Here is a 13890-nt window from a genome sequence, read left to right on the forward strand (position 1 = left end):
AGTCAGTGTGGCTGGAACAGCCGAAGCTGGGGAACAGCAGCCTCGGGGCAGCATCGCCAGGCAGCCTGTGCAAGGTGACAAGTGGGGTGTGGAGCCTTGAGGCCACTGCAGAGACGAAAAGCATTTCCAGAGGTCATCAGGGGACCCTCGTTAGTGTGAAAATATTTTATTGTTGTTGTTTTTAAGAGGCAGGGTCTCACTACGTCGCCCAGGCTGGAGCACAGTACCTATTCACAGCTGTGGCCCCGCTCGAGATCAGCACGAGAGCTCTGACCTGCTGCACTTCCCATCTGTGCCAGTCACCCCTCCTTAGGCAACCTGTGGTCCCTGCTCCAGCAAGGTCACCATAAGATGCTGAACTTAGCTCAGACTCCCCATGGGCCAACCGCACTTACAGCCCAGAGCTCCCGCCTCAGGTGATGCTTCGGCCTCAGCCGCCCTGAGTAGCTGGGACTACAGGCAGGGGTGGCTAAGTGTCTTATCTTCTTTATTTTTTTTTTTTTTCAGATGCAGTCTCACTCTGTTGCCCAGGCTGGAGTGCAGTGGTGCCATCTCGGCTCACTGCCACCTCTGCCTGCCTGGTTTAAGCATTTCTCCTCCCGTAGCATCCCAAGTAGCTGGAATTACAGGCGTGCACCACCATGCCCAGCTAATTTTTTTTTTTTTTTCAGATGGAGTCTCACTCTGTCGTCCAGGCTGGAGTGCAATGGTGCGATCTTGGCTCACTGCAACCTCCGCCTGCCTGGTCAAAGTGCTTCTCCTCCCTCAGTCTCCCAAGTAGCCGGAATTACAGGCATGCACCACCACCCTCAGCTAATTATTGTATTTTTAGTAGAGACAGGGTTTTGCCATGTTGGCCAACCTGGTCTTGAACTCAACCACGCCCGGCCCTAAATGCCTTATGAAGCAGAGCAATCTACATTCCACGAGACAGACTTCCAGGTCAGCTTTTGGAGCCTAACTCATCTAAAAATGGGAGCCTTCCTTTCAATATAAAATAGTCCAGAAATAACACTGTCCCATCTTGGGGTCAAGCAGTGTCAAGTACTTTACACACACAACTGGAACATTCTCTTGTTCAAAATGGTTCTTATAACTTTTATCATGGGAGTTTTCCCCAGTGTATCCTGGTCTCCTCCTCTTGCCATGTAAAATTGTCTTTCTTAGGCACTTCCAACCATTTAAACAAGCAACAATTTAAAAGAATCGTGGTCTTAGCTCCTAGATCTGAGAGACTATATTTTCTTGTTTTTTTTCTGATTAGTTTTTTCCATAATGGGCCTTTGGCTAAAAAGACATTCCACAACCTCAAGTGTGATAGTTGTAAGAAAAGAGGTATAACGTGGAATCCACGTGGAAATCCCCCCTGACTCACCGCAGCCTGAGCATCTGTGTCATCACTGCTTAGCCTCAGTGCCTGGTGTCTTGCAGGGGTTTCACCAAAATCTGCTGACTGTTAAAAGGCACTTCAGAGGCCAGGCACAGTGGTTCATGCCTGTAATCCCAGCACTTTGGGAGGCTGAGATGGGCGGATCATTTGAATTCAGGAGTTCAAGACCATCCCGGCTAACATGGTGAAACTCCATCGCTACTAAAAATACAAAAATAGGCATCTGTAATCCCAGCTACTCGGAAGGCTGAGGCAGGGGAATCCCTTGAACCTGAGAGGCGGAGGTTGCAGTGAACTGAGATCGTGCCACTGCACTCCAGGCTGGGTGACAAAGCGAGACTCCATCTCAAAAAAAAAGTCACTTCGGTCAGAAAAAGAAAGTGGACACCTAGCATAGGAAAACTGTTTTTAATTTTTCCTCCTCAATAGTATTGGAATGTGGGTTATTTCCTCCTCCATCGCACATCCTACTTCTAGAAATACATGTGCAAGAGGAAGGTGACTCCACCCTTGGAGAGCTTGCAGCTAACTTCTGGGTCGGCGTCTTGGGATGGGGTTTATCCACAGACCCTCCACTGGGTGTTATTCCTGGATGTGGGGCTTTGATGTATCCCACCACCCAGGGATGCCTGGGGAGAAGTCAGCGTCCACAAACACGGCCTGACCTCTGGCGTTTGTGCAGCTGCTGCGGGTCGTTTCGGCCTCCCCGCCGCAGGCCAGCTGCCTCACGCTGCCATCGCGTGCCTGCCATCACTCACCCACATGGTCAGTCCCCAGGACCCAGCCGGCTTTCCTGAAGCTTCCTCCTCCCCAACCCCGACCTCACCACACACACTACCTTTAAAAAGCCCGAGTCATAAAATAGATACCAGTCGACATTTATTTTCAGCCCAAGGCAAAAAAAAAAAAAAAAAAAAAAAAAAGTCTCCTTTAAAATCCAACAATCCAACACCAGTATTTTTAAAGAGCCTTTCTTTAGTGCAACCTGCAACGCGCCATCTCTGTGCCGAAAGAGAACGCTGCTGGTTTGTCGTGTGGAGGAGCAGCTCTTGAGTGATGTGTTTGGAGAGATGATGGATTTGCGCTGATCCATCCGCACTCCCAGCTTGCCTGGTCCCCCCTGTGACCAATGGCAGGCATTTGCGAGACAGCTGGCGGGGTGAGGGGTGCAGGCGGAGGCTGTGTTACGGGCTCACTGGCCTCTGCACACGGATCAAAGACTCATTAGCATCCCGCTCTCACCAGATCAACTTATTGGCTCAGACAATCTGTATTGCTTTAAATCTTTAGACAGTTATAAAATTTATTTGTCAACTAAGCAGAGTTAGGATTTGGTTTTTGACAGTTCCCATCCAAAGAAAAAAAATGTACACATTCCCAAAGCCACATGTGTTATACACGTTGTCACTCTAGGGTGGTTTTTTTTTTTTTTTTGCAAATACAAATTAAAAATTATTTCTCAAAGTACTAAAATAGGAGAAATAGGCCATAAAAAAAATGAAGAAAATATCTCAACTGGAAGATCTGGTGACAAACCACCCAAAATGTTTCTGAATGGTTTCAGATGTCTCAAGAATTTCCTGAAAGATTTACAAGCTGGTAGAATTTACACTGTGGTGGTGCATGTTTCCTAGTCTATTGAATATTATTGTTTGTGTGACTCAATGGACGAAATGAAAGTTGAGCACTCAGAAGATTTCATTCTAATTTAGAGTCTACCACTGACTGACTCCTGACTAATAGCTAGTTATTTTCCCCCTGTCTCCTAAATTTGCTGGACCTAAAATGGCAATTGCAACAGTTCATTATTTACCCTTTGGGTAAACTGTGGAAAGAAGAATTTTTAAAAATGGAAAGGACTCTTTATGCAAGAGGAAGGTCTAGCTACAGGATACTGAGAATTGCTTGTCTGCATAAGGGACGTGAACAACTTTACATTTGGGCTATGTGCGTTTGCCCATTTTGACGATTCTCTGTGTAGGCTGTCCAGTCTGCTGGAAATAGCAGAGGCACCAATCTTTCTGCTGTTCATTTTCCTTTTAAGAATCCTTCAGTTCCCATTATGTTATTGCCTGGAAGGAAAGGAAGGCAGCAGCCTGTTTTCCAGTTGGAGCCTGATGCTGTCTGTGTGGTTCCTGGGTACTGAGAGAGAGCACGGAGAAGATGCAGGCTTTGTGACTCTCACCCTCCAGCGAGGCTCCAGTGGTGATGTCGGCCGTGGCACTGGCAGGCTGCTAGGGCCGTGACCTCCTGTGACTCGGGTCTACCTGTCCAGTTCACTGAAATGTTAACCCTGGGACGGCCAGCCTCTTGGCTTGGTGGTGTCAAATATAGTCATGGGGGAGGAGAGAAGAAGAGCAGTCATTTAGTTAGAGCCCAAAAGGAAATCATGAAAACTATATAAACATCTTTTTTTTAAAGGCTTAAAAAAGCCTCACGTTGCACGGAGCAAGCAGGAAACAGCTGTTGAGTGGAGGGGGTAATGGATGGCGGGTCTGGTGAGCAGCGCAGAGGAGATGGCTCTGTGGTCCTGGGCAGGGGTGAGGATGCTCCTGCCAGGGGAAGGGAGTGCATCAGGGCAATCAATCAAATCAGGAATTTCAACCATCGGGTCTGCAGTGAGGATTTGCTTCCCAGTGGGTTGCATTTTCTCACTCATAATTCTCTTCAGTGGAAAAGAGAGAGGAGAGGGAGAAACTGTAGGACCATTTGTATTACGAGGCGATCAGATTGAGTAAAAACACTTCCCATCTTAAAGCTGACCTGTCATGAGGGACCTGGTGTCTTTTCCTCTTTGCTAAGCATGTAATTAGGCACTCGGATTCCTACCACATACAGAGGTTAGATAACGGGTGTTCCGTTGTTTATAGGACTTAAGATTGACACTAAAACAGAGATGCCTGCTCCACGAGTCCTTAGTCGTCTTCTGAGCCTGAATGTTTCAGATTTCCCATGCTGGCATTTCTGTCCTCTTATGCAGTGACTCTCTGTATGGTATTTTATGCAAATTAAATAGAAGGTCGACAGGCATATTAGCATTTTTAATAGTTTAAATCATTTTGCTCGAGTATCTATGAATTAGATTTTTCAGATGCTTCGCTTGTATTCATACTTACTCTTACCAGGTTAAATTCTATTAGACTAATAAGCCACTGCATTTCTTAAGTGATATTAGTAAAATACGTATAAGGAATTTTAGCTTAAAAGCTTACTTTCACGTCCAGGTTGAGCATGTTGCTAGCGTTGGGTTGGGGTTTGTTTTTTTTTTTGTTTTTTGTTTTTAATCCTATACATCTTACTAAAAATAGTTTACCAAAAGAAAAATCTGTTTTAATTTAATTGTGCTTAAAAAAAAATCCCATCATCTTCCAGGAATAAGTTACAGTATCGTTAGAATTTGAAACTGTAGTCAGCAGAAGAAAAATTCCAAATAAAAGAAATTGTATGGTCAGGATGCGGACATGAATCCATTTAGTGGTCTTTTCACCTTCATTTCCTGTGCTGGGCATTTCACAGTTAATGGTGAAAGGACAGGATTTGGAGACAGCCTGGTGCTTTGCTAGGTGGGGTGGAGGCTTTGCTGGGCGCCTGGGATGGCGGCATCCTCTTGACGCTGATACAGAGAGAAGGGTCATAGCCGTACGAGGACAATGATAGCGGCGCAGCTGCCACCCCCACTGGTACACGCCGCTTGGCTCAGCGCCTGAAGATAACAACACTAAAGCCACGGGAAAACAGAAGAATTGCATTCGTGGGAGCGCTCATCCTCCGGGAGAGGTGAGCAGGCTTCCACCTGCCAAAGTTCCGTGAGTAATGAACGGCCCCGGAAAAATGCATGGATGCCACCACTTTCCACTGCCCTACAACGTTTTTCTATGCCTATCAGCACTTTTAAATGTATGCTTCTCTATCGCCTTCCCGACTGCCATGCTGAATTGGCAGCTTGGAAAGCCGAACCTCCTCTTTCCTGGAGGGGCTGTTTTTTTCAGGGGGAAGAGCGGCGTTAAACATTTAAAATAGGAGAGGAAACTGGGAAAGGAGTAATGTAAATAAAGGCAGCAAGGATGCAAAGGAAGGAGAGTTTAAAACACTGGAGTCGGGCTAGTGCAGAACGAGAGAGTAGATAACAGGCAATGACGCAATGAAAATAGTGCCTGCCTTCTCAGTAGAGAGTCGGGGCTTATTCCCAAAGCATTTAAAACATGGAAACCAAGAAGTACAAAGGAAAAAATCCTCCATGCAAAGAAAACAGTGACTGTGGCAATGAGACAAAAATCTGAGGTGCACAAAAGTCAGAACGTCGGTTGTACCACAGGGAAACACCGTGGGGAGGGTAACCTAGACATCTGCATGCTATAAACCTGGAAGTCTAGGGACAATAGGAAAAGCCATCCAAAGAAATTTAAATCATAATTAATCTAAATTATTTGGCAATGTTATCTTCAGGCTACCTGAATTTCTGGATAATTCAAGGTTAACCTGGGAAGTCCTAACTGTCCTGGTAAGCACAGAGGACTGAATATAGTTTACTCTTTCATTAAAGACTGAGGAGCTCTTCTTGACTTCGTCATCATGAACTACAATTTTTAGTTTTGCTGAATGCCTGTTTTCTCCACGGAGCGCAGCGCTGAAGAGCATGGGCTCTGGAGTGAACCTGAATGCAAACGTGAGCTCTGCTCCTTACCAGTTGCAGGACGGTAATAGCCAGTTATTCATAGGATCTTGTGAGGATGCAATGAGCTAATGGATGTAAATCACTTAACACGGTGTCTGACACACATTAGCACTCAATAAATCTTCATTGTTCTATTATTATCACAATATCCATTCCATGTGAGGAGATAGAAAAGATCTATTCCTTAGTCTGAATATAGTTATCATTTCACCTCTTGTAATCATACCTTTGTTTTCTCAGGCTCAATTCTCTCTGCCTGTAAAATAAGATATACTGGGAGCTGGATTAGGCAGGCCAGGAGAGGAGGGGGAATTTTACCAATTGAAGATTCCAGAAAGGGGAGCCACGGCTTATTTTCATTGATATCTCCATTCTAATGAATTACTATGTAGTTAGGCACAAAGTCCTATTTGTGACTTTTCTGCCATTGCACTAATCATAAAATGGAAATCCACCACTACCTCTGTTTGCTTCTCCCAAAGCTGGGGTTCTAGTTTCTAAATTAACTCCACATGCAGCTAATTATCTCTAGTGGGGGACGAAATTTTTAGATTATTTTTAAAACATTGTTTAGCCTTACATTACTTTCTAAAAATAATACAAAAACAAAGTAAACAAACCAAAAGTACTCAAAAGCACTGAATTTCATGGACCACCGACTCAGGGCCAGCTCCGGACACCGACGCAGGGGCAGCTTCCTAAGGACGCAGGCGTCCCCTCTCCGTACCGCCTGGGAATGGAGTTCAGCATGTGCATACTCAACAGCGCCCAAGAAACAGGAGGCTGTGGGGCAGACAGCAAATAAGTTTTCTGATGAAATCAGAGACTTACATGAATGGCATGGAAAACTGTGGAGTAGGAAACTGACTCCCCACCTCACACAGGATCTCAGGGAAATCTGATGGGTGAGTCTTAGAATGCATAGATGCTCACAGGCCCCATTTTATGCTTTTTTTAGAAAATGGCATTGAACAGCCCAGAGACCTGTCACGTGATCCAGGGAGCCTGCATCATCCGGGTCCCTCCATCACCTCTTCCTTCCCCAGGACAAACCTCCTTCGCATGGAGGAGTTAACAAAATCACAGCCCAAGATGGTATGACAGCAGCTTGATTAATAACGATTATCACAGCAGATGGAAAACTGTAGACAAAACTTTCCATAGAGTAAGTCTACCACAAAATTTCCTGATGAGACAGAAGGATGGTTTGCGACCACACACTTATTCCTTACTGAGCGGAATAAAATTGCTGAATTTCTACTCACCCCTTTTGATAATTTTCACAGATCTCCAGTGGCTTACATTTGAGATTCAGACCCCTCCTTCACGTGTGAAATGTACTGCTTACTATGCGGATGTGTGACACTTCGTAGGGCAGCGAATGGCGCGTTCCTCCTTAAATGTATGCGTGTGCATGTGTCTCTGAGCAAAAGTGACTACAAAGGTATTCTGTTCGGCACTGTGGCTCTCCAGTGGCTATGTGTACTTGGACCTCTGCTGCCGAGAGGAAGCAAGTTTCACACCCACCACCAGAAGGCTTTTTGATCATTTGGGTTGTTTTGCTTCATCCTTGCTTTCTGTTGTTTGATTTCGAGTACAGTGCAGATAGACAGCCTCGGCAGACACGAACCATTAACTCTGGAACACAGAGCCAGCGCCTTTTTTATTCCCTCCCTCCCGCCACAGCCCAGCTCAACACGGAAGAGAAAGGGCCTCGCCCTCCTCCTTGCGCTGCTGCAGGACAGGGGGCCCAAGAGGGCCTCAGCACCCTGGCTGCAGGACAGCCCAGTGACCAGAGCCAAGGCAAGCGGAAAGCAAGCAGCGGCTCTTCTCTTGGCTCCAAAGAGCCTGCCGGTGCTGGGTAGAGATGCCAGTCGGTGCGCAAGTCTTCAGATGCTGCTCTGCTCCTCCTGTCCCGTACCAAAGGGAGCCCCCTCCAGCAACTTCGCTTAATTAACCTGCTCAGAGAAGCTGGAAAACCCCTTCAGCTGAATAGTCCACAAACTGAGCGCCAACTGCCAGCAGGTTCCTGTCATGTGGTCATGTGTACTGCTCAGAGTACGGACGGCCCTACCAAATACTCTGCGTTCCTGCTCCACTCTTAATCAAAAGGAGAATACAGGCCGGGCGCGGTGGCTCAAGCTTGTAATCCCAGCACTTTGGGATGCCGAGGCGGGTGGATCACGAGGTCAAGAGATCGAGACCATCCTGGTCAACATGGTGAAACCCCGTCTCTACTAAAAATACAAAAAATTAGCTGGGCATGGTGGTGCATGCCTGTAATCCCAGCTACTCAGGAGGCTGAGGCAGGAGAATTGCCTGAACCCAGGAGGCGGAGGTTGCGGTGAGCCGAGATCGCGCCATTGCACTCCAGCCTGGGTAACAAGAGCGAAACTCCGTCTCAAAAAAAAAAAGGAGAATGCATTTGCTAAGCAAACCCGAACACACGCACTCACCCTGTACCAGTGAGAGGCGTTAGGCAGGGGAAGATGGGGAGCTGAGGCATTTCTGTACCGTGGAGTTTTAAGCTACTGGCCACCAATGGTCCTGGTGAAGGCCGAGGGGCCAAGCCAGGACACTGGGCGGGAGCTTGCAGGTCTGGGTTCCGGTTCCAGCCTTCTCTCCTCACTTGCCTGCCTTCCTGCCTGCCTGTTTTTTGGCCTAGTCACTTGTCCTCCCTCACAATCAGCTTCCCATCTGTAAAAGGTGTCAGGAATTCACGGGACTGTTGCAAGAACCTATGAAATCATGAAGGCGGAAGCACTTTGTAAACTCTAAGGAATTACACGAGTGTGAGGTCCCTGGCCATGTCTGAATAGCATGACTGCTGCCTTCCTCATGAAGCAACAGGATTGAGAAGCAGGTTAGGAATGGAGGTGCCCTCTCAGCCTCACCTATCCCCTCTGAGATCCATGTGTGCTTATCTGGCCCCACTGATAGTCAGACTACCACGGATGGCTCCGTTAAAAAATAGGGCAATGTGTATCGCCTGTTAAATAGGGAAATTGGGTCTGATGAATGTTCCAAGTAAGAGTTTGGGGACCAGAGAGCCAGGGTTTAAACCATTCCTCTTCCCCTGGCTGTATGACACAGAGCACATTACTTAATCTCAAGAAGCCTCCGTTTCCTCAACTGTAAAATGGGGTGACATGACATTGCCCTTCTTAGGGTTATGGTAATGATTAAAGGAGAGACTGCACATTAACCATTTGTCCCAGTACCTGGCAGGCAGCCGGGTCAGTAAGTGCTACCCAACCTTTGTACCGTGGCTCCAGACTATTGTTTGTAAATATAGTAGGCATGACAGGAATTGGTGGTGTTCAACCATTCATTTCAGCTACTTTCTCAAGCCATCCAAGGCTTTGTTCAAATGCTACCACCTCCAGAAAACCTTTCTTGATCCAGTCCCCAAGGCTGCTCCCCACGATGTACTCATTTAATTGTTAGGGTTGGGACCAGCTTCGTGGCCACAGGAACTGTGCAGTGGTAACGAGCCCTCACTCACCAAGACCACAGTTGGCTTCGCGCTCAGTTGTCATTTTGATCAAGGGACCTTGCATTTCCACTTGGCACTGGTCCCTGCAAATTATGTAGCTGGTCCAGGTGACCATATTTCATTTTTGCCCCAATTCTGTCTTAGAAATAGTGTAATTTGTTGTTAACATGACTTTTAGAATACACAATTTGTCCTCATTATTCACGAGTTCCATAACTGTGACTTTGCCCACTTGCTGAATTTAGGTAACCCCCCAATCCACACTCGTGGCACTTTCACGATCAATTGCAGATGTGTGCAGAGCGGAGAAAAACTTGAAGCACCCCATGCCCCCTCCCAGGTGAGGTCAGACAAGGGGATGCTCTGCCTGTTTGTTTTAATTTTCAACTTGTAAACAAGTGTCCTCTTCATGGTACGTTCAGGGACATATGTTTTGTGCCTTAGTGCTTTTTGGTGATGCTATTGCTGTTGAAAATGGCCCCAAGGGTCGTGCTGCAGTGCACCCAGCGTCCCTAAGCGCAAGAAGGCTGTGATGTGCCTTACGGACCGACGGAGAAAGTGCATCTCCAGGTATGCTTTGTTCACCCGTCAGTTATGACGCTGTTGGCCATGAGCGCAGTGTTAATGACTGTGTTAAATATCACGTCTGTGAACAGACACACACATGAAGACAAGGTCTGTATTGATCAATGGACAAAATGTCGTGACCAGATACTCACAGGAACCTGACCCCGTGTCTCCTCTAGGAAGAACAGTTCAGGATTCGCTGAATTCAGTGTTCACAGAGACTTCATAGAACATTACTACCACAAATAACAGGCATCGCCTGTAACTCCCTTAAGGTTGATGACCCATTTTATTTATTTTCTCTCCTTCCGATCATCACCTTTGTCTCTTCTATGTGCCTAGGAGAGTGCTATGAATATACTGGTATTCAGAAACGTTAACTGAATTAAGTAGCGATTCTGTCTTTGAAGAAATGTTAACAGTTGCTTGTCGATTCTGAGACTTTGTGGCTTGTTTCACACTACATCAAGCTCCCTTTGTGAGACCCTGGGCACGTGAAAGGCTACCGTGCAAAACTCCTAGCTACTCTCATTCTTTTCTTTGCTGAAATGAAACAGTATAGCAGGAAACAGTTATGGAATAATGCACCTAAATTCTTTATAGTCCTAAGACAAAATATTGAAGACCCAGACTTGAAATATGTTCAGGAGTTCAGGAAAGAGTTGTCATAGAGTTCTAATGGGATATATAGCAAATGAAGGGGTCTGTGTCTTGAGGAAACTTCTGGAGAGGGGAGAGCTCCAACTCTGAGTTCCTCTTGAACGAACCATGTATAAGGGTCACCTGGAATAAACAGCCTGGAAAGAAATGGCACCCACTACTTAGGAGAGGAGTTACAGACTTCCAGAATAAATAGCCTACTTAGCCTCTATCTAAAGCAGATGGGATTACGGGATCCAGGCCGGAAGTGACCTAGCATCTGCAAAATGCAGAAATAGACTAAATGATTTTTCTCAGTGGTCACTGGGATGATGTTCATGTCCATTCTGCCATAGGTGAGCCACAGGTGAGCGTATTTGCTTTTCTTTCTTTCTTTTTTTTTAGAGCCGGAGTTTCACCATGTTACCCAGGCTGGTCTCGAACTTCTGGGCTCACGCAATCCACCTGCCTCAGCCTCCCAAAGTGCTGGGATTACAAGCGCCAGCCACCACACCCGGCTGGTGAGCCTATTTTCTAATTATGAAAAATATCTGTTCTCTATTAGCTGAGTCTGAAACCTACTGAGGTCTATCATGATCCCCTTTAGGAAGAAGAGAATTTGACTTGGTTATTTTATTCAAGGTATTTGAGGAATGACAGTGTTGAAAGGAGTCAAAAGGAATGAGCACCTGGCACCTAGACACAACTGCTCCACCCACCCCACCTCCACGTTCATGGTCCTGGCTACTGGCTCTGCCCTCCTTCCATGGAGGCATCTCCGTAGCCAGATAGGTTTCTTCCAAAGTGGCCATCTTCAAAAATGATCTGCACAGACTGTGAGGTAAACAAGTAAGGCTGAGATAGACCTGCCCCTGAGAAAGACAAGGTTCAGATTTGAGAGACAACCCATTGATGAAACAGACAAAAAAGCATAGCAGGTAATAAAGAAGCTATGCATGTGTCCTGACAGCTGATGAATATAATCTGCTAGACAATGTGCCTTTTGAGAAGAGAAAGTAAAAGAGCCTTACCACACTCAATGACGTGTCTCTTTGGGTTTGGCTGGTAAAAAGCAAAAGCTTATGTGAATTGAAAGGCAGGCAGGAAAGAGGAGGCTTCAGCTGAAGGAGCAGCAGTCCATAAAGAACTGGCAGGAGGGAAGAGCAGGTAACACGTGCGGGTCTAGAAATAGCGCACTTGGGTTAGAGGGGAGAGTGTAGCTGAATGTGGGATGGGAGGCGACGATCAAACCTCAATTGCTCGGTTGAGCTAGATGATAAAAGCCCCATGAATTCAAGGTAAAGGGCCATGTTCTCCAGCAGAAGTGGGGATTTCCCACACATCTTCCAGGAGGAGAAGGATGTACTTAGAACTGCAATTAGAAAAAGATAACAGCAACGGTGGTGCATGGATGACTGAGGAGAGATGAGAACAGGCAGAGAGCCTGGTCAGGAGCCTTGGCAGGGAAGAAGGAGTTGGGAACCCATGAGCATGATAAGGAGAAGACTGGGTCTGTGGTCGTGGAGCCTGGGTGATGAAGGAAGGCGGGAGAGGCACGGGGAGAAAGGATTCAGAGACGGGCTTTTGCGCCGCAGTGACTGGGAAGCAGAGGTGTTGGTGAGTGAGGTAGAGGGAACATTTTGGCATGTGGTGTTTGAAGATGCTGGAAGCAATTGAAAGTTGGCAGAGTCTGGATATGACTTCATCTGAATTGCATTTCAGATATTAACTCACCAACCGTTCCAACTTTGTTTCTTTGTTACCTACTAACATTTCTCAAAGAGAGGATGTCCAGGCCCTGATTTCTCAGACCTGGGGTCATCTAGGCAGGGTTTAGCCTGGTTCTGATATACTCGTGTGTTTACCCAAAGATTCTGAGTGGAGATTGTAACATCTTTGGACTTCAGGCTACTTTAGGAATTAGTAAAATCCTTATGTTACTCTTTCTGCCACCACCCTCCCCCTATCTTATCCTTCCAATTACACACACACACACACACACACACACACACACACACACACACAGAGTTGAGTTTCTATTATTCAAAGCTCAGTGCTAGCAATGGTGAAGAACACATACAGAGCTAAATAAGATACCATGCGGTCTTCAAAAGAGCCTACAATCTGGTGGGGACTTCAATGGTTGGCTGGATTAAGCACTTTCCATGCACCGAACACTAAGCTAGGAGGCATTAGAGGCAGAATGACCTAGCGGTTAGGCAGGGACTGTGGTGCTCTGGAGCCAGATTAGCTGGACTATGAGTTTCGCTCTCCTGCTTATTCTCTGTGAACATTGGCAATCAAATGTCCTGGCGCCTCAGGTTTCTTACCTATAAAATGGGAGTCCCAATGATTACTTTGTAGGATTTTATGAAGATCAACTAAGTTGATAAATATAACCGACCACAATGTGTGCTAAGAGCATGTATGAGCTCTTATTTATGAGTTATTTATGAACTCAAACATGTTCGTAGTAGGGAATAAGCACTCCATAAATGCTAGCTATTATTATCTTTGCTCCAGGGTGCCATGGAATGAAAGAACTGTGGTGGGGATCAAGATCAGTGCTCACTCAGCAGCATTGCAATACATCCTGCTACAGGGTGGAGTGAACTAAAGAAGGATGCTATGAATCTCAATCTGACCCGTAATCTCAAAACTGGAGACGATTTTTAAATGGCCGATAATTAAATAATCAGTGATGATTAGAGTCGCTAATACAATTTCCCAATTTAAGCTTATCCCACAAAGAACCATTTAACACTATTTGATTGTGATAATGAATTAGATTGGCCAGGTAGTCTTCTTTTTGATTTTGTGAACTATCCCTGGAGATGTGGCTTATTGAAAAATTTATTTCTAATTTCCTGTGGCTGAAACCAGCTTGCTATAATTAATAAATAAGCTGATGGATTGTTAGAGATGTCAAGTTACAGTCAAGCAACTGACGGCTCTTGGTGAATTAGCAAGAAGTATATATACACACAGTCACATGAGGTCAGCTTGAGGCTGCAAGGGTGGGCTCTGTGTTGCACAGAAATGAATTACAGCACAGGAGCTGGCTGCTCGCTCTCCACCAAGCCAATGTGGTAAAGTCCAGACCAGGCTGGCTTTCCCTTGTGC

The 13890-nt window shown here is 46.1% G+C and overlaps 1 long non-coding RNA gene across 1 annotated transcript; it reads right to left on the minus strand.

Moving 5' to 3' along the window:
- Positions 1 to 521: 521 nt before the first annotated feature.
- On the minus strand, positions 522 to 11287 carry LOC116526173. The gene is made up of 2 exons (XR_004258000.1): positions 11233 to 11287; positions 522 to 596 (listed from the first exon to the last, which is right to left on the minus strand). It is a non-coding gene; the product is annotated as an uncharacterized LOC116526173 (long non-coding RNA).
- Positions 11288 to 13890: the final 2603 nt, after the last annotated feature.

Source organism: Sapajus apella, unplaced genomic scaffold, assembly GCF_009761245.1.
Source record: "Sapajus apella isolate SASKATOON/1434 unplaced genomic scaffold, GSC_monkey_1.0 scaffold49, whole genome shotgun sequence".
Taxonomy (NCBI): domain Eukaryota; kingdom Metazoa; phylum Chordata; class Mammalia; order Primates; family Cebidae; genus Sapajus; species Sapajus apella.